The sequence below is a fragment of the Bos grunniens genome, chromosome 2 (genome assembly GCF_055505025.1).
Source record: "Bos grunniens cultivar Pamir isolate PY7600 chromosome 2, Bosgru_T2T1.0, whole genome shotgun sequence".
Lineage (NCBI taxonomy): Eukaryota > Metazoa > Chordata > Mammalia > Artiodactyla > Bovidae > Bos > Bos grunniens.
Window position 1 is genome coordinate 85,121,120 of NC_141166.1, and position 21,951 is coordinate 85,143,070.

Consider the following 21,951-nt stretch of genomic DNA (forward strand, 5'->3'; position numbering starts at 1 on the left):
AATTGCTCTTCAGTTAGATCGAGGTCAGTCTTTTGTTCTGAAGTCTTAGAAGTAGGTTAAACAAGATGGTATTACTTGCACTACTGTACTTAACCTTGACTTAGGTCATTTAATGCAGTGTTTCCTAAACTTTGTTGAGCATCAGAATCACCTAGGAAGCAATTTCAAATTTAGATATCTCAGCCTCACCTCAAAAGATTTTTATTTGATGGTTTTAAGATAGGACCTAGGAATTTGAGTTCTTTGAAAGCTTCCCAGATAATTCTAATATTATTGTCATTAGCTGTATGTAGTGAATCAAGGTACTAATGGTGGTAAAACTGTTGGTAATCAGGAAATTTTGGCTTTATAAAAGAAAACCAGTAGTTGTTTTCTCCCTGGCATACAGTTAGCTAAATAGACCTGCCCTGGACATGACTTATCTAGAAAATGACTGTTTCCTATCCCTATTTGGTAACTGGTATCCAATAGTATTAAATATGAACAACTTGCTAATGACAGAGTAATTTCTAGGCATTTTGTTATATAATTCTTACCACAGTCCTTTGGGAAAGAAATATTGGCTCCATTTTATAAATTGGGAAGCCAAAGCCTCAGATGGTTAAATAACATAGTTGCAATCATATAACAGGTAAAAGTAATGGAACCTGAATTAGAAGTCAGGTCTATGTAACTTCAAACCTATTCTGACAAAATTAGTGAGAATCAGTATCTGGCAAATGTGGCTCCTAACAAGAATCAGTAGCAGACAAAAATAACCAACCCCAAATGCAAGTATTTTGGTATTTATTCATTTTAAAACATACATTAAAAAATCATTTTCCTGTTATATATGAAATCCAAGTAGTAAGAAAATAAAGATTGTTTAAAGAAATTTTTTTCTAAGCCATTGGGTTCACGAGGCTCTATTTACTCGTGGCCCTAATTTTCATGTGTTTACAATGAATGAGATCACATTTGATCAAGACAGACCTCTGTGATGAAGAATGACTGACTTCTTTAATTGTTGTTGTTCAGTTGCTGACTTATGTCCGACTCTTTTCGACCATATGAATCACAGCATGCCAGGCCTCCCTGTACTCCACTATCTTCTGGAATTTGCTCAAGTTCATGTCCAATGAGTCAGTGATGCTATCCAACCATCTCATCCTCTGCTGCCCTGTTCTTTTGCTTTTGATCTTTCCCAGCATCAGGGTCTTTTCTTTTCACAACAGGTGGCCAAAGTATTGGAACTTCACCATTAGTACTTCCAATGAATATTCAGGTTGATTCTTTAATAAAATGTTTCAAGTAACTATTGAGGAGCAGCAATTTAACCTTCGAGAAACTCTGGAGTCAGATTTAGGAAAAAAGAGAAGAAAGTTCTCTAAAAGACCCATAATATTTCCATAACATTAAGGCAATATAGACTGACATTGCTTTAACAACGAAATTCAAAGGGCAAAAGATGCTCCAAGTGCTAATGAGGAGGAGTGATATTGCAAGTTTTGTTATCTGAAAATATCTTTTTACTTACTAGTAAATAGTGGACATTTTGAGCCTGTTTAGGTACAGACTTGGAAGTTAATCTTCCTATAATGCATCAGATGTCTTTCCTTTGCCCCAATAGGAACTTAAGCATTGCTTGATTGTTGCACTTTTTATGTTCTAATATCATTGCCAGCCTAATAGTTCATCTACTATATAGCCTTTGGTCAGTGTTGGCTCTCAGTAAATGTCTGTTGGAAGAACTAGTTGATGGGATTAGTGGAGTGAAGAGCTTGGGAATTTGGAAATGAGCCATGACTTTTCTAATCAGATTCTTTACTCAGTGTAGAGTTCTTTGAGCCTTGTTTCCAATCATCTAATAGCTCAGGGAATCCTATCAAATTTTTTTAATCCTTCCAAGGAGCATTTGGTTGGACTGCTGCTGCTGCTAAGTCGCTTCAGTTGTGTTCGACTCTGTGTGACCCCATAGACAGCAGCCCTGTCTCTGGGATTCTCCAGGCAAGAACACTTGCATGAAAGTGAAAAGTGAAAGTGAAGTTGCTCAGTATTGCCCGACTCTTAGCGACCCCATGGACTGCAGCCCACCAGGCTCCTCCGTCCATGGGATTTTCCAGGCAAGAGTACTGGAGTGGGGTGCCATCGCTGTCTCTAAGGTATCTATAAATTGTGAGTAGGCCTGAAAACACTTTCAATTTCAAAAAGAAAAGTATCTATTATTTTGACTTTTGATAAGAAGTTAAAAAAAATACCTGAAAATGACACTGCAGTTGGAGCAGCTATAAAGAGTTAAATAGGGGTATACATGGCTTTGTATTAGAGCACGGCCCTTCTAATTGATAGGTTAAAAAATGAAGAACAAGTAGCAACAGTGGCATATGATATATTCAGAAAGATTTAAAAGATATTCTTTTACCAAATGGTGCAAATGAAAGTAAGCTGTCAAACTGACAGCACAATAATGCCGTCTTCACAATAGCACATCCTGTACCACAGTGGAAATTATTTCAGTTTTACAGAGAAATTAAAGATAAGTTCCGAGGAAAAATAGCTGAAATTTTTTTTTGTTGTTGTTGCAATTTTAGAATCATCATTGCTTTCTAGAATCCACTCCAAACATAGCCAGAAGAATAACCATAATAAATCATGATAATTTATATCAGCTTATTTTGGGGAAGTAGCATCAGATACACTTCATACTACTTACTCAAACTATAATTATTTTCATTAAACTATAAAATTGCTTACAGCAGATTTACTCTAAACACATAAAATCATATCCTTAACAATGAGCGCTTCTAGACCCTAAGTGTTCAAAATAACTGAAATCAAGTGTAAAATAGCAGTCCTTGATTTATACTTTTTAATTATATATCTTTGTAGACATAATCAATGTACTTTTGTGGGCTTATAATATATTCCTTTTTATTTTGTTGAAACATACGACAGGCTTATTCATTCTCCATCCTGTTAATTAAAAGGTAGTGTAAAAAGAAACTTATGAAAATGATGTCAGGTGCCTATTACCACAAACTCCCAAGTAGTTTGTGTCTGTCAAGAGTACAGATTAATCCAGAAATGAAGGGTCTGGGGAAAAAGCTGATAGGTTTTGTGCTTTGCAAAATGGGGAGGTGATAAGAAAGGTAGGTGAATAACTGAAAATTGAGGAGATCTAAATATTACTCTACTGTGAGTAATATAGTATTTCATACAAAATGAGGGTGAACTAAGATATTGAAAGCAATATATCTGAAATTGTATGCCTTCCAATATTCTTGTTACCAAAATATATATTTACCAGCTGTCTCTATGGTTTTATTTTTATTGCTATCTTTGCCAACCCTAGAAATGAGTGTCTTTGGAAACTTTGTCCTCTGGTATGATATATGGGAATTTCACTTAATACTTGTGGTATGTTTTTTAACTAGAAAAGAATATGACATCTAAAGGAAGGGAAAATGGTATTTTGTAGAGAAAAGCTTATCTGTTGTTTCTTTTTGCTGGGAGCCCTAGTCACTGCTGTGTGTGTGTGTGTGTGCGTGTACACAGTCGCTTGAGTCACGTCCGACTCTGCGATCCCATGGACTGTAGCCCGCCAGGCTCCTCTGTCCATGAGATTCTCTAGGCAAGCATATTGGAGTGGGTTGCCATATCCTCCTCCAGGGGACCTTCCCAGCCCTGAGATTGAATCTGTGTCTCTTATGTCCCCTGCATTAGCAGGTGGGTTCTTTACCACTAGTGCCACCTGGGAAGCCTATACACACCCACACACATACACACACACACACACACATACATACACACACATACATATATACACACACACATATACATACACACATACATATATATACACACACACATATACATACACACATACATATATATACACACACACATATATACACACACATATATATTGCACACAGATACACACACATACACATATATACATATATCATACACACATATATATCGTACACACATATATACACACACATATATATACACACACACATATACACACACACATGTGTATATATATATATGTACCTGCAATGTGGGAGATCTGGGTTTGATCCCTGGGTGAGGAAGAAGATCCTGTAAAGAAGGGAATAGTTACCCACTCCAGTACTCTTGCCTGGAGAATCCCTTGAACAGAGGAGCCTGAGCTGGCTATAGTCCATGAGGTCACAAAGAGTTGAATACTACTGACTAACACTTTCACTTTCACACATATATATACACATACATTTATGCCTTGACGTATATATATATATATATATATATATATATAATTTGAAGTTGTTCATAATAAATAAATTTGTTCCTTGTTCAAATTGTTTTTTCTATTTGAAAACTACTGTCTTGAACACAGTTGTTTTAAAGGAATAGAAACAAAATTCAAGAAAAAAACTGTTGGTGTAACTCAAGAGAATGTGAATAGTAAATTTAATGAAGCTTAAATATCACAGGGCAGTGCAATTTTCATCACTAGAAGTGGTGGTGAAGAAATCTACAAAATTTGAATAAGAAGCAACAGTATATTTAAATAAATTTGGTGTTTTGGGGGGCAGCAATTGGATGATATACCTAGTATTGAAGAGATATTGGCTATTTTGACATTATATATTATAGTTCCTATAATATTATTATGCTAGCTTATTATATATTATTTTATTTGCCTTATTTGATTTGGATTTGTTTCACTTTAGAATGACTGGTTGTATGTAATTTTGTCTGCAAGACACAAAGATTCAGCCTTAGTCATGACAGACTTTCAAATCATAGCCATAAAATCAGATTAAAATGTTTAACTTTGTCAGATTCTCCAGATAAACTGACCTTCAAAATCAATGATTTAGTGATATTTGAATATTTTACTTATAACTCTCACTTTTAAATTTAAAAATAATTTTAAAAATTCATTGGTCTTGTATCCTTGTATACAAGATTAATTTATTAAGTGTATAATTTATAAAATGTTTATGAATAAGATGTTTTCCCCTCTTTTTCCAGACCTTCAGTCTCACCCTCTTAGAATAAAGATGATGCTAATTGGGCATGGCTCTGAGATTAAACTTATGCAAGTCAGATATTTTCAGTCATTTGAATAAAAACAGAATGCTTTGGTCTAAAACTTTTCCAGAAGTCCATTATTAAAGACTTACACTAAATCCATAGTGTGCATGTAGATACTGTGGTCACCAAGTGCCTAGACTAAGGACCCTACTTCTCTGTGTTTTAGTTTAGTATTCAGGTTCCATTTTGTGAGCAAGCTGGCTCTCCAGCCACAATCTTCCTGCCTCACAACTCCAGGTTCGGAGTAGTTGCCAGCATACTGAAACTGAGTGACTCTGAGTAGACCAAGCTTCATCTATGTGTTCCCCTCTGAAACAAATACATGACCATTGAATGGGTGCTCCCCTCACTTAATGCTGGGTCAAATGCTCATTGTTGGATTCCAGCAAAGAGAATCACTAAGATCACGTAAAGTGTAATGTCTCCAAAGAAACTAGGGAATGTTGCTGGAAGAAGAGGCAGAAAATGCTAAGAAAAACGTGCTTATGGTAGTGTCTGTTTAGGCATTTATGGGATGCCAACTTTACTCAAGATGTTTCTGGAACTCTTGTCTTTGTATGGAAAGCATATGAACCAGTCCTCCAAAAATAGTATTATTATCCTATATTCCTAGTACATCTTCTACTGAGCAAGGATTTATGAAATTTAATTAGCCATCTCACTTGTTAGCCCCACTGTGACTGACTTTTGACTAGTTCCCAAACAGAAATGGTCTATGCAGGAAGAGTTTGCTCTTGTTGAGAGTATTCACAAGAGCGTAGCTGATATTCTCGTGTCAATTCCAGAAGCTCAAGTCTGAAAATATTCTGGGAAAGTATCAGCACCACTGGCAAAAATGTGTAATATTCCATGTTGACTGCCCTGAAAGAGTCTACCCTAATTTGGAGACAGACAGATACATAGATAGATAGATAGATAGCCTTGTTTATTTGGGTACAAAATATCCCTCTAGAGCAGTATGGTTATAAGTATAGGCTTTGGAGCTTGATTACCTGGTCTTGAATCCCAGGTTAGCTACTGTGTAATACCCTCTACCTCAAAATTTTCATATGTAAAATAATAAAAATAATTATAATAACACATTTCATTGGATAGTTTGGGAGCAAATGGGTTAACATACACTTCCTAATAAATGATACTTCTTAGTATTATTTTTAAAAATTCATCTAAAATTACTACATTCTATGTGAGAAGAAAGACTATACTTTATAAACTTAAGAATAAGACCAAGCCTACAATCAATCAAGAGTACAAAATTACAGCATCGGTAGTTTGGAAACAAATGGAGAACCAGGGAGCCTAGTTTTTAACCCTGACTTTCTCCTAAATAACTTTGGTCTTGGGCAAACCTCTGCACATCTCTTGACTTTAGTTTCTTCACCTATAACATGTTTTCTTGTAGCAATGAGACTGATTTATTTTGTAGGTAATGATGCAATCTAGAATAAAACAGTGGCTAGAATTGGCTTGGAGTTAATTTAGCAAGATATCCCAGTAGACACATGTTTGGAACATGGCTTTTAAGTATATTAGGGAGAAAGATTAGTGGAGGAAAAATAAATAAGATGGTTTTCCCAGTGAGGTGCAGTGGAGGACAGCAGCAGTTGATGTATAGAGGTAGTGGTTGTTTATTCGCTAAATCATGTCTGACTCTTGCAACCCCATGGATTGTAACCCTCCAGACTTTTCTGTCCATAGGATTTCCCAGGGAAGAACACCAGTGGGTAGCCATTTCCTTCTCCATGAGGTATAGAGGTAGAATCCATTAAATAATTTGCGTGGGATGGCTACATTTGTTTTGGTCAGTGTATCAAAGCATATTGTGAAATTGTGTTGACCCTTCAACATCACAGATCCAGTTATATGCACATCTTTCTTTTCAGTGGTAATGCTACAGTAGTATATGATTGGTGATTTGTGGAATCTGAGATGCAGAGTCATGCATACAGAGGAATCTTGGCTACTGAGGGTGGATTCTAAGCTATCATGGGATTGGGCAGCCCTAAACACCATGTTGTTCATAGATTAACTATAGCAGAATAGAGAGAGGCATGAAAGCTTCTTTTATTATAGGGTATTGAAGGCTAGGTTTAAGATTTTTAGCTATAGAAAGTTTCTCTAAATCTGTGAGTGGGGAAATACATGGTATTTATATGATAACAAAAATTTTGAAACAACAATTTAAACATAGCAGCTTTTCAAGAAATATGTGTTGCTTTGAAGTTCACTGAACTTAAAAATAGGTACTCCTGGTTGGATTACTAAGACATCTTGGTTCTCATGTCATTCTTTTGATAAAAATATCTTTTAATCATAGAGACTTGCCTTTACTTTAGAAAAATTGTCTGTCTCCCATAGTGAAACAGAATTTTAGGAGGCAAGTGCGATTCTTTTGCAATATTTATTATATGCTCTTTTAGAAGATTATCCTACCTATTAAAGGGGAACTGACTTAGACATGATTTAATATTCAATAGGCCCTGGTGTAATAATTAAGGATAACTTTTATTATACTTTGCCCCCATCTAGGACTCTTAAGAGATGAAGTTACTTGTAATTCAATTTAGGTTATTCCCTGAATACTAACTTTCCTACAGTACATGCATCTTTTTTTTCAGACTCCTTTTATTTGTTGTTTTTCATCCTTTCTCAAAAAAGGTGAACATTACCCCTTTAATATTAATTTCTATTAGGCTTGCTCTCTGTTCCTATCATGTGTGATATCTATGAACTTGCACTCCAACTTTTGCCCTCTTTACCATAACTAGTCTCTTTTTTGTTTTTTAATTTAATTTTATTTTTTAACTTTACAATATTGTAATGGTTTTGCCATTTTTCAAAATGAATCTGCCACAGGTATACATGTGTTCCCCATCCTGAACCCTCCTCCCACCTCCCTCCTCATACCATCCCTCTGGGTCGTCCCAGCGCACAGTCCCAAGCATCCAGTATCGTGCATCGAACCTGGACTGGCGACTCGTTTCATATATGATATTATACATGTTTCAATGCCATTCTCCCAAATCATCCCACCCTCTCCCTCTCCCACAGAGTCCAAAAGACTGTTCTATACATCAGTGTCTCTTTTGCTGTCTCATACCCTACTCCAGTACTCTTGCCTGGAAAATCCCATGGACGCAAGAGCCTGGTAGGCTGCAGTCCATGGGGTTGCTAAGAGTTGGACACGACTGAGCCACTTCACTTTCACTCTTCACTTTCATGCATTGGAGAAGGAAATGGCAACCCACTCCAGTGTTCTTGCCTGGAGAATCCCAGGGACGGGGGAGCCTGGTGGGCTGCCATCTATGGGGTCGCACAGAGTCGGACATGACTGAAGCAACTTAGCAGCAGCAGCAGCATACAGGGTTATTGTTACCATCTTTCTAAATTTCATATATATGTGTTAGTATACTGTATTGGTGTTTTTCTTTCTGGCTTACTTCACTCTGTATAATAGGCTCCAGTTTCATCCACCTCATTAGAACTGACTCAAATGCATTCTTTTTAATGGCTGAGTAATACTCCATTGTGTATATGTACCACAGCTTTCTTATCCATTCATCTGATGATGGACATCTAGGTTGCTTCCATGTCCTGGCTATTATAAACAGTGCTGCGATGAACATTGGGGTACTGGTCTCTTAATGATATCTCTCTTAAGGTAAACCAAACATTTATATATGGCCTTAATTGATATTAAACATAATGGTAAATACGATTAAGATCATAATCATATTTAAGATCATATCATATTTGATGGGATATAAAATAGGAAAGCTGTTTCCTTTGAGTAGGGCTGGAGATAATGTGGAGAAGTTTAAGAGATTTGGAAGATTTAGCCACATTATACTACTTGGCGCCATAGCATAAAATATTTATGTATTCCTTACATCAGTAAGGAGAGGTAGATGTTACTCCAATAACAAATCGACCCCAAATTTCAGTAGCTTAAAACAACACAAGTTTTATTATCATGCTGAAGATGAATTATAGGGTGGGTGGAGTCTCTAGTTTATGTGGTCCTCACTCTGGTTTTAATGAGTTTGGTCCGCTGTAACAAAAACACCATAGACTGGGTAGCTTAAACAACAAACATTTGCTTTTCCCAGTTCTGGAGACTGAGAAGTCCATGATCAAGATTTTGATAGATTCAATGCCCAGTGAGAACCAGAATTCTAGTTTATAGACCAGTGTCTTATTGCTGTGCCCTAACATGGCATGGGAGCTCTCTGGGGTCTCTTTTATAAGGCTGCTAATATCATTCATAGGCAGAAATGGCATGGAACTAACAGAAGCAGAAGAAATTAAGAAGAGGTGGCAAGAATACACAGAAGAACTGTACAAAAAAGATCTTCATGATCCAGATAATCACGATGGTGTGATCACTCACCTAGAGCCAGACATCCTGGGGTGTGAAGTCAGGTGGGCCTTAGAAAGCATCACTATGAACAAAGCTAGTGGAGATGATAGAATTCCAGTTGAGCTATTTCAAGTCCTGAAAGATGATGCTGTGAAAGTGCTGCACTCAATATGCCAGCAAATTTGGAAAACTCAGCAGTGGCCACAGGACTGGAAAAGGTCAGGTTTCATTCCAAACCCAAAGAAAGGCAATGCCTAAGAATGCTCAAACTACCGCACAATTGCACTCATCTCACACGCTAGTAAAGTAATGCTCAAAATTCTCCAAGCCAGGCTTCAGCAATATGTGAACCGTGAACTTCCAGATATTCAAGCTGGTTTTAGAAAAGGCAGAGGAACCAGAGACCAAATTGCCAACATCATTGAAAAAGCAAGAGAGTTCGAGAAAAACATCTATTTCTGCTTTGTTGACTATGTCAAAGCCTTTGACTGTGTGGATCACAAAACACTGTGGAAAATTCTTCAAGAGATGGGACTACCAGACCACCTGACCTGCCTCTTGAGAAATCTGTATGCAGGTCAGGAAGCAACAGTTAGAAATGGACATGGAACAACAGACTGGTTCCAAATAGGAAAAGGAATACATCAAGGCTGTATATTGTTACCCTGCTTATGCAGAGTACATCATAAGAAATGCTGGGCTGGAAGAAACACAAGCTGGAATCAAGATTGCTGGGAGAAATATAAATAACCTCAGATATGGAGATGATACCACCCTTATAGCAGAAAGTGAACGGGAACTAAAGAGCCTCTTGATGAAACTGAAAGAGGAGAGTGAAAAAGTTGGCTTAAAGCTCAACATTCAGAAAACTAAGATCATGGCATCTGGTCCCATCACTTCATGGAAATAGATGGGGAAACAGTGGAAACAGTGTCAGACTTTATTTTTTTGGGCCCCAAAATCACTGCAGATGGTGATTGCAGCCATGAAATTAAAAGACGCTTACTCCTTGGAAGGACAGTTATGACCAACCTAGATAGCATATTCAAAAGCAGAGACATTATTTTGCCAACAAAGGTGTGTTTAGTCAAGGCTATGGTTTTCCCAGTGGTCATGTATGGATGTGCGAGTTGGACTGTGGAGAAAGCGGAGCGCTGAAGAATTGATGCTTTTGAACTGTGGTGTTGGAGAAGACTCTTGAGAGTCCCTTGGACTGCAAGGAGATCCAACCAGTCCATGCTAAAGGAGATCAGTCCTGTGTATTCATTGGAAGGACTGATGCTGAAGCTGGAACTCCAGTACTTTGGCCACCTCATGTGAAGAATTGACTCATTGGAAAAGACCCTGATGCTGGGAGGGATTGGGGGCAGGAGGAGAAGGGGATGACAGAGGATAAGATGGCTGGATGGCATCACCGACTCAATGGACATGAGTTTGGGTAAACTCTGGAAGTTGGTGATGGACAGGGAGGCCTGGCGTGCTGCGATTCACGAAGTTGCAAAGAATCGGACGTGACTGAGTGACTGAACTGAACTGAACTAATCTCATTCATGAGGGCTATAACTTCATAACCCCATCACCACCCTAGAAACCCACCTCCAAATATCACATTGTTGGTTAGGTTTCAAAATATGAATGTTTGAGGTATACAGACATTCAGTCTGCAGCACTAGGATAAGAAGGCACTCTGGAACACTCCAGGTATTGTAGCAGAGAGAGAGGATATTATACATTATGCACTGGTTCTTAAAGCTTCCACATGTCAATTCCATTTACATTTTTAACTTTATTTGTTTCATTAAGGCTATTTTTAGAGCAGTTTTAGGTTCCCAGCAAAATTGACAGGAAGGTACAGAGCTTTACCAGGGGTAGTTCCTGCCCTACACATGAATAACCTCCTCCATTGCCAGCATCCTCCAACAGAGTGTAACATATGTTGCAATTGATAAACTTATACTGGTATATCATAATCACCCAAAGTCCATAGTTTACACTACAATTCACCCTTGGTGTTATATATTCTAGGAATTTGAACAAATGTATAATGACATGTATCCATTATTATAGTGCTCAGTTGTTTCTGACTTGTTGCGACCCCATGGATTGTAGCCTACCAGGCTCCTCCGTCCATGGATTTTCCAGGCAAGAATACTGGAGTGGGTTGCCATTTCCTTCTCTAGGGGATCATTATAGTATTTCACAGAATATTTTCACTTCCCTGAAAATCTTCTGGGTTCCACCTATTTAGCCTTCCTCCTCTAACTCCTGCCAACTACTAGTCTTTTTACTCTTTTTACTGTCTCTCTCTCTCTCTTTTTTTTTTTTTTTTACAGAATGTCATATACAGTTGGAAGCTTATGGTATGTGTCATTTTCAGACTAGCTTCTGTCACTTAACCATATGCATTTAAGCTTCCTCCTTGTCTTTTCATGGCTTGATAGCTCTTTTATGAGCACTGCATAATATTCTGTTGTCTGGATGTACCATAGTTTATAAGTCAATTCACACTACTGAAGGACATCTTGGTTTCTTCTAAGCTTTGATGGTAATGAATAATACTTCTATAAACACCCATGTGCATGTTTTTTGGTGGGCGTAAATTTTCAACTCCTTTGGGTAAGTACGAAGGAGTGCACTTGCTGGACCTTAAGAGAATGTTTAGCTTTATAAGAAACTGCCAGGTGGTCTTTCAAAGTGGCTGCACAATTTTGCATTCCCAACAGCAAAGAATGAGAGTTCCTCTAACTCCCTGTCTTTGATGGCATTTGATATTCTCAGTATTCTACATTTGCTATGCTATGCTAAGTTGCTTCAGTCGTGTCCGACTCTGTGTGACCCCATAGACGGCAGCCCACCAGGCTCCCCGGTCCCTGGGATTCTCCAGGCAAGAACACTGGAGTGGGTTGCCATTTCCTTCTCCAAAGTCTACATTTAGGCCATTCTAATTGGTATGTAGTTGAATCTTATTGATGTTTTAATGTACATTTCTCTGACATGTGGTATCTCTTAGTAAAGCATGGAAGGCTCAATTTTGTAACACAAGTATTAGCATTACCTTGATCCGAAAATTTTGTTTCTGTCCCATATCATCTTAAATACAATTCCATCTCTGCAGAAACTGACACCTTCCTGCAGACTTTTTATCACTACCCTCTTATACAAGTATTACTGTTGCTGCTGCTGCTGCTAAGTCGCTTCAGTTGTGTCCGACTCTGTGCGACCCCATAGACGGCCTCCTACCAGGCTCCTCTGTCCCTGGGATTCTCCAGGCAAGAACACTGGCGTGGGTTGCCATTTCCTTCTCCAATGCATGAAAGTGAAAATGAAAGTGAAGTCGCTCAGTCGTGTCCAACTCTTAGCGACCTCGTGGACTGCAGCCTACCAGGCCCCTCCGTCCATGTAAACAGTGTTAAATGGAATGTCTCCTGCTTAGAATTTTGCACAAGGAGCTAAAGCTGAGAGGAATAGGTGGCAACGAGAGGCCTGCCTCATTATCCAAAAACAAAACAAAACAAAACAAAACAGAGGCAGCTCTCCATCTTCATCCAGCCCATGTAAACAGATGACTAGATATTGAAATATATTGAATGAGAGGTAAGCTGTAGGCATAGAAGGAGACTGTTCTGATTTTTCCTCTCCCTTTCCTTCTAAAGCTACTGAGAAGGACTGTAAGAAAATTGCTTATAGGCATTCGAGTATCTATCAAGAAGGGAGACTCACATTTTTCTCCTAATGAAAGCTTGCTGAGTCCTAGAAATTCATGAGGCTCATGCTCAGAGCAAACAAACATTCTTAAGAGAACTTCACATGTATATTATGGAATTTGCTTAACATTATGCAAGCACAGAATCTGATCGAGAAATACTCCAAGAATCCATAACAACAAGCAAGAGATGGCAGCAGCAAGGCAGCCTGCTCCATCCATGTTTTACATGACAAGGACGTGCAGATATTCCATGGATCAAGTGGAGGTCTCAGAGGCCTCCTGTGTCATGGGAACTGCACCCGTAAGACAGTGTCAGGCAGTCAGCCAGGAGCAAGAGAAGTGAGAGAAAAATGTCAGCCATAGAATGCTTGTCTATCTTAGGAAACCTCTGGGAGATGGGGCTCTGAAGAATGCACAAAAAGTACAGAGATCAGCATTTGGGCAGCTGTCCCTCACACTTTCACCTCACCCCTGTCCCCTTGGAGAGCCCAACAACATTGAGAGGCGAGGGAAACCCAGAAATAGAAAAATAGCAGAGAGAAAGGCAGAGGCGGCAGTAAGAGTGCCAAAAAAGTGAACAGGGCTAACTAGCTGTCTTTCCCTATTTCAGGACCCAAGCCACAAACTAAGATTCCGATAGGAGGAAAGAGATATTTTAATTTGGATATGAAATTAATATTTTGATCTAGACTAAATTCTAAATACTGGAAGGGATCAGAGTTTTATGGGATTTGTCTCTAAGGTATAGAGAAAGGAAAGATTACAGACTATGGTAAGATCGAGTGGTCAAGGGAAAAAATGTTCTCATTGAGACCATTCTTGAATATATGTATCTATTTCTCATGTCATTCTCTCTTCCACAATATTTGAAGAACATAGTGCTAGGCTGAAGGACTGAAGGATTTTGTCTTGCCATAAATGGGTACTGGCTGGTCTACAGGCAGAGAAATCCAGACTCAAGGTGATCAGACAGACCTTGTCTATGTGTGGAACTAAAATTGAAAGCCTGGCAAGCAGCCCAGTTGTTGTTCAGTTGCTAAGTTGTGTCCACCTGTTTTTGACCCCATTGACAGCAACATGCCAAGGTTCCCTGTCCTTCACCATTTCCCAGAGTTTGCTGAAACTCATGTCCATTGGAGTCAGTGATGTTATCTAACCATCTCATCCTCTGCTGCCCCACTCTCCTCCTGCCCTCAATCTTTCCTAGCATCAGTGTCTTTTCCAATGAGTCAGATCTTTGCATCAGGTATCCAAAGTATTGGAGCTTCAGCTTCAGCATCAGTCCTTCCAGTGAGTATTCAGGGTTGATTTCCTTTAGGGTTGACTGGTTTGATCTCCTTGATGTCTAAGGGACTCTCAAGTGTCTTCTTCAGTACCACAGTTGAAAAGCATCAGTTCTTCAGCACTCAGCCTTCTTTATGGTCTGACTCTCACACCCTTACATGATTGCTGAAAAAACCATAGCTTTGTTGGCAACCTTTGTTGGCAAGGGATGTCTCTGCTTTTTAATATACTGTCTAGGTTTGTCATAGTTTTCTTTCCAAGGAGCAAGTGTCTTTTAATTTCATGGCTGTGGTCACTGTCCATAGTGATTTTGGAGCCAAAAAATCTAAAATCTGTCATTGTTTCCACTTTTCCCCTTCTATTTGCCATGAAGTGATGGGACTGGGTGCCATAATCTTAGTTTCCTTGATTCTAGATGAAGTGTCAAACTAAAAGGGAGATCGCCAGACAGAGCTTAAGCAGAGATCAATGGAATGAAAAATGGGAACCACCAGATCTGGCAAAGGTTTCAAATTGAAGATGGGAGATGAGATATCTAGATTTTAGATACTGGCACATTGTTGTAGGGATTCTTGACACTGAGCCTAATAGCCTTAGCTGTCAAGCCTGGTCAAACAGCTTGCATACCACCTAGAAAACCCTCTTTCTACTTCTGACATTGAAATTCTACCCATTCCTCTGGGACAGCTATAAAGCTGCCACCTCCACAAATATGCTTGCTTGGTTCTTCCCATATTTCCTGGCTGAAAATTATCTCTTTTCCCTTGGACTTCAATAGCATGTTGATATTTGCACTTACATAATTGTGTCCCTATGTTTCCCATGTTCCATAGACAGTCCTGATGGTTAGCAGTTATTTACGCACAGGAAGTATTTAGGAAGTATATGTTGGATGGATATTATCGTGAAAATAAAATTCACAAGTTAGGGTAATTTTGAGTCTGATTTTTAAGTTGCAAAGGAAGTTGCAGATGAAGTCAACATCAATAAGTGGTATTTATTAAGCAATCACATTTACATATTGATGTGATAAGCAGCATGCCAAATACATTAAATAAATTGTTACTAATTCTCTGACAACAACTTGAAAGCTTATAATTTTGTGAGTCCAGAAATGGATTGACTAGAAATACATGCAGAATGCTGTGAAGTCAAGAAAATAATTTACAAGCAGAGAAAGAACATTTGACACTATCCAACAATTAGAGAAAGATAAGATGATAGGTAGTAATCCAGTTTAGTTGTGGGGTTAAACATAATAAGAAATTATCATTTTTTTCTTTGAACTACCACAAAACAGGCGTCATTGAAATTGCAGGCAGAAGACGTACCAAATCTTTCTCATGTTCTAAATTTGTTCTTGCTGGTAAGTGTTGAACGTGGGCAAATCACTTACATCTTTGAGGGTTTTGTTTTTGTTGTTGTTGTTTCACTGTAAGATAAGAATACCAAATTAAATGAGTTCAAAATTTTTAAGCAGTGAACTTCTTTTTCCCCAATCAAATTTATGGTCAGAATTTCAATGTTAAAAGTAGATAAAAGAGTGAATCTGCTATGACCAAATGAAGTGTTGAGTCTAGGGAACACTGGGTCGCAATTTCTGCTTCCCTGTGGCACCTGTAATGGACTCTAGACCTTTACAGATTCACACAATACAAGTAGGAGACCTCGGGTGCAGAATCCCTCTTCTATTTGTTTCTGCCATCAGAGTCTATATTTTGCAACGAATATTTCCTTATCTACAGGGGGTAAAAAACGTACTTTCCAATCAATTTTCTCAGTTAATATTAAAAAAGCAAGAATGAGATTAAGGAAAGTTTAATTCCTAAGCTGAAGATATAGAACCTGAAGCACAGAAAGGTCGTGGACACAAGTTGGCACACTCACTGTCCAGGATCTGCAATGCATTTGTTCTTTAGGGCTTGTTTTGCTTGCTGGAACTTCCTGAAAATTTTGTGAACTCTTCTTTCCATTTAGTTATGTACTTTATATAGGGGTGAAATCTTGGGACTTTATTAATGTTCTAAATGGAAATGTGAGTACATTTGCATACTCAAGGGGTCATTTAAGCTACAAGAACAACAACAAACAACTCTCTGTAGATCTGCACTGCAGAGGAGAATATGAGTTCTTGTGTCAAATATTCTTTACTATTAATATGCTGAATTTAACACTTGAGAAATTGCACTGACATACTAGCTTGGCAAGAATACACATAAGAACTATACTAAAGACCTTCATGACCTTTAATGAAGGTGTGATCACGATGGTGTGATCACTCACCTAGAGCCAGACATCCTGGAATGTGAAGTCAAGTGGGCCTTAGAAAACATCACTAAAAACAAAGCTACTGGAGGTGATGGAATTCCAGTTGAGCTATTTCAAATCCTAAAAGATGATGCTGTGAAAGTATTGCACTCAATATGCCAACAAATTTGGAAAACTCAGCAGTGGCCACAGGACTGGAAAAAGTCAGTTTTCATTCCAATCCCAAAGAAAAGCAATGCCAAAGAATGCTCAAACTACTGCAGAATTGCACTCATCTCACATGCTAGTAAAGTAATGCTCAAAATTCTTGAAGTCAGGCCTCAGCAATACATGAACCATGAACTTCCAGACGTTCAAGCTGGATTTAGAAAAGGCAGAGGAACCAGAGACCAAATTGCCAACATCTGCTGGATCATCAAAAAAGCAAGAGAGTTCCATAAAAACGTCTATTTCTACTTTATTGACTTTGACTGTGTGGATCACAATAAACTGTGGAAAATTCTGAAAGAGATGGGAATACCAGACCACCTGACCTGCCTCTTGAGAAATCTGTATGCAGGTCAGGAAGCAACAGTTAGAACTGGACATGGAACAACAGACTGGTTCCAAATAGGAAAAGGAGTATGTCAAGATCAAGATTGTATATTGTCACCCTGTTTATTTAACTTATATGCAGAGTACATCATGAGAAACGCTAGGCTGGAAGAAGCACAAGCTGGAATCAAGATTCCCGGGAGAAATATCAATAACCTCAGATTTGCAGATGACACCACCCTTATGGCAGGAAGTGAAGAGGAACTAAAGAGCCTCTTGATGAAAGTGAAAGAGGAGAGTGAGAAAGTTGGCTTAAAGCTCAACATTCAGAAACTAAGATCATGGCATCTGGTCCCATCACTTCATGGGAAATAGAAGTGGAAACAGTGGCTGACTTTATTTTTCTGGGCTCCAAAATCACTGCAGATGGTGATTGCAGCCATGAAATTAAAAGATGCTTACTCCTTGGAAGGAAATTTATGACCAACCTAGACAGCATATTAAAAAGCAGAGACATTGCTTTGCCAACAAATGTCTGTCTAGTCAAGGCTATGATTTCTCCAGTGGTCATGTATGGATGTGAGAGTTGGACTATAAAGAAAGTTGAGCACAGAAGAATTGATGCTTTTGAACTGTAGTGTTGGAAAGACTCTTGATAATCCCTTGGACTGCAAGGAGATCCAGCCAGTCTATCCTAAAGGAGATCAGTCCTGAGTGTTCATTGGAAGGACTGATGTTTAAATTGAAACTCCAGTACTTTGGCCACCTGATGCGAAGAGCTGACTCATTTGAAAAGACCCTGATGCTGGGAAAGATTGAGGGCAAGAGGACAAGGGGATGACAGAGGATGAGATAGTTGGATGGCATCACCAACTCAATGGACATGAGTTTGGGTGAACTCCGGGAGATGGTGAGCTGACTCATTTGTAAAGACCCTGATGCTGGGAAAGATTGAGGGCAAGAGGAGAAGGGGATGACAGAGGATGAGATAGTTGGATGGCATCACCAACTCAATGGACATGAGTTTGGGTGAACTCTGGGAGATGGTGATAGACAGGGAGGCCTGGCATGCTGCAGTTCTTGGGGTCGCAAAGAGTCAGACATGCCTGAGCGACTGAACTGAACTGGACTAACTTTCTGTATGTCAGAAAACTAGTATGTAGTAGTAGAAGGTACTGGACAGTGAAAGATAATAAAATTTGTACTGCTGTAACTTCCATGCCTGTGAATGTTTATTCCAGTGCAAAACATGTATGAAAGAAAGGGAGAGATGTTAAGTAGTCTCACTTGAAAATATGGTCTTAGTTTATAATAGCCAGGACATGGAAGCAACCTAGATATCCATCAGCAGATGAATGGATAAGAAAGCTGTGGTACATATACACAATGGAGTATTACTCAGCCATTAAAAAGAATACATTTGAATCAGTTCTAATGAGGTGGATGAAACTGGAGCCTATTATACAGAGTGAAGTAAGCCAGAAGGAAAAACATAAATACAGTATACTAACGCATATATATGGAATTTAGAAAGATGGTAACAATAACCCGGTGTACGAGACAGCAAAAGAGACACTGATGTATAGAACAGTCTTATGGACTCTGTGGGAGAGGGAGAGGGTGGGAAGATTTGGGAGAATGACATTGAAACATGTAAAATATCATGTAAGAAACGAGTTGCCAGTCCAGGTTCGATGCACAATACTGGATGCTTGGGGCTAGTGTGCTGGGACGACCCAGAGGGATGGTATGGGGAGGGAGGAGGGAGGAGGGTTCAGGATGGGGAACACATGTATACCTGTGGTGGATTCATTTTGATATTTGGCAAAACTAATACAATTATGTAAAGTTTAAAAATAAAATAAAATTAAATTAAAAAAAAAAAGAAAATATGGTCTTAGAACTGCATTTGCTCAGGCTCTCAGCCTGAAGAATTTTAGAGTAGAAGAGGGATTATGGGCATTAATGTGCTTCCCCTAAAACAACATTTGAAAAGTTTTACCTTTGATTGACTATCACCAAAAACTGTGCTCCTTCCTGCACATTCTTTTTGAAATGCGACATACCCCAGCTTTGTTAAATGATGCACAGAAGAATAATGCTTGTTCTCAAGCCAGTTGGAGGAGGGCGGTGTTTAAGTCATCACAAATATTGTTATAAACAGAACATCGACAATGGCAACATCATTGATCTTTGTGCCAAGGGTGAAATTAATATCGCATGCTTACTTCGATGGATTACTGGAAGTAAGTTTCCACCAAGTTCACTTAAACGCAGTTGTGTCCTCTCTTACTTCCATTTTCCTTTCTGATAAGTCAAATGATTCTCATACACATTACTGGCTTCTTGAGGACTGGAAATAGCCGAGGAGGTTCAGAAGTTAAATTAGCTAGGAGATACTTTGCTCCTCCTTGAAAACAAAGAGACAAATACATAAACAAAAGCTTCCAATCAATATCTTCAGTAGGCAAAAACTACCTTCCATCTCTCCCAGTGTCATGCTCCTTCCATGATTGAATAAGTTTTTTCACATGCTGGGAAAATATAATATGTGTGGTTCCTTGGAGGTTGGTCAGATCCAGTTCTGGAAGATACTGACCATTCCCAATCTGGGTTAGTCAGCATTCAGTATTTTCTTCATGAAACTTCTCTACTTGTGGCTTGTTGCTCTGATAAAGAGGTTAGTACCAAACAAATGTGGATAAGTTCCCAGGTTACATATTTTCACTTTTAACTTGTACCTCTCCAGATAGCCCCACAACAAATAAATGAGATGTGGCAGACTCTCAGGTGGATCGGCAAAGGCACACGTATATCTGTGCGTTGTTTGCACATGCCAACTTTTGTTTTTGTGTTTGCTTCTTGTCCAGGCAGAAGCCAGGTTTGGGTGAGGAATCACTCAAACTTGTTCTCAAGAAAGGATGAGAAACAGAGACAGTACTTTCATATTTCCACCCTCCTGTCTCAAGGTAGGAACTTTCAAACTGAAAATACACACCTGGGAATTTGTAAGAACAGATGTTGATAAATAAGCAAGGCTTGGAGGTGATTATCGTTGAATTGGATAGAAATAGTGTTCTTCCACGGAGAAGGCAATGGCACCCCACTCCAGTGCTCTTGCCTGGAAAATCCCATGGATGGAGGAGCCTGGTGGGCTGCAGTCCATGGGGTCGCTAAGAGTCGGACACGACTGAGCGACTTCACTTTCACCTTTCACTTTCATGCATTGGAGAAGGAAATTGCAACCCACTCCAGTATTCTTGCCTGGAGAATCCCAGGGACGGGGGAGCCTGGTGGGCTGCCGTGTATGGGGTCACACAGAGTCGGACACGACTGAATCGACTTAGCAGCAGCAGCAGCAGCAGCAGTGTTCTTCCAAGAGGCCTTGGATAGATACCTGTTCATTAGAAAATGAATTCAATCTGAATTTGAAAACCCAGTGTCACTTTTATTTTTGGCTGTAGTAACTGTAGGTGGATAAATGAAATGACTGAGGTTGCATTTTCTTAAAATGTGCATTAAGATGAGATTTTTCCTTTATCGAGGTAGTTTTTTTTATCTTATTCTAAAATTGGAATAAAATATTGATGTCATAAATTTTGATTTTTTTGAACAGTTTAATTGGTCACATTATTACACAGGTAGTCTTGGGGGTAAAAAGAAAACACATCTCCTACCACCTTAGCAGTCAGCAACAACCCGAACTGATAACCAAGCTTCTTTAATATGGCTCCTCACAAACACTGGTAGAGATTAAGGAAGTTGTTGGAGTTGGAGAGATATCACTGGAGGCTCTGGGAGTTTCTTCTGAAGTCATCCTGAATTAGTAGCTAATGGGGAGCTTTCTTTGATAGCACTATTATAATTAAATGCAGCTGGATGAAAACCAACCACAAAGGAAGCTCGTTTGTTTATCATTACTTCTGACTCTGTGAGCAGATGTTTTCAAAGTTCCATAGTAGCCAGCTTAATTTTTCTCTGCGTAATGTGAAGCAGGTAAATTTTGAATAATAAACTGACAAGTACATTCCTTAATTTCTTTTCTGAAGTTTTCTTCTGTGACTCTTATATAGCACATATGTCAAATCTGGAAAGCACACGGATAAACATTCAATTTCTTTTTATATATGTCAGGCCAGCTGAAATGGAGGTGTCAGTCGGCGGTGAGCTGGCTTGTCAAATGTTCATCTTGAAAGCTGCTGTAGTATTATCGCATGTAAGTAGGCTAGTGAGAAAGATAAACACATATGGCATATATGTACCAGGCTATAGAACGACAGCTCTCTCAGTTGTAATCACTACTGGCTTTCCATAAGGGACTCAATAATTTTCAGTAAATTGGATCCTTTATGGGTTTAAACATTAATTCATCTATTTAAAAAGGGTAATTTTGACATATCCTTTGCTTATAATAAATGCCTCCTCCACTTCTTAACAGGCAGACTTCCTCACCACCCACTTTGTCTGTTCACAACACACTCTAACTCTAGCATCTTTATTCAGAATGCACTTTCCACCTGACTCCCATACCAATTTTCCACAGTGCCTCTCTCCCACCATTTAAAGAACTCTTAAAAATTATACCCACCCTTTAGATCTTTCCTACATGCCTGAAAAGAATGTGTTGTATTTTTTAATTGGTCAACAAAGTTTAAATATACAGCATCCATGATGTATATTGCATTCATTACTAATACAACAAAATCCATGTGTCCTGTGATTTTACACTTTC

The 21,951-nt window shown here is 38.8% G+C and overlaps 1 protein-coding gene across 1 annotated transcript in view; it reads left to right on the plus strand.

Moving 5' to 3' along the window:
• Positions 1-21,951, plus strand: part of LOC147378292 (uncharacterized) — a 720,625-nt gene that overhangs the window by 432,071 nt on the left and 266,603 nt on the right. The window lies entirely within an intron of this gene.